Genomic DNA, 406 nt, shown 5'->3' on the forward strand with positions numbered 1-406 from the left:
ACCAGCAAGATGCAAACTTCCATTATCCTAGTCATTTTGTAATTCTGTAAATATAATATAATTGATGTTAGAACTATTTAAAATACATTGCAATACAAAAGTTGTTAACTCATCTAAAACCAGTTTAAATAACCATGTAAAAACCTACACTGACCTACAAAGATATCAACCGCCATTTTCTTCCGTAAATCACCAATTGACTCATTTTTAAGATTGCCATGTGTTGTTATGCTCATAGCCAAACATTCGATTGTCTTCAGCATGAAGACACCACTATCTTCAATCTTATCAACCTATCAAGAAAAAACAAAGTGAAGAGTCCAAAGTATTTACAGAGACCATATCAAAAAACTAGAAAACAAGCTCAACAGTATTTACCTGAGGTATGCAATTTATAATACTGATT

This window comes from Camelina sativa, chromosome 15 (assembly GCF_000633955.1).
Source record: "Camelina sativa cultivar DH55 chromosome 15, Cs, whole genome shotgun sequence".
Taxonomy (NCBI): Eukaryota; Viridiplantae; Streptophyta; class Magnoliopsida; order Brassicales; family Brassicaceae; genus Camelina; species Camelina sativa.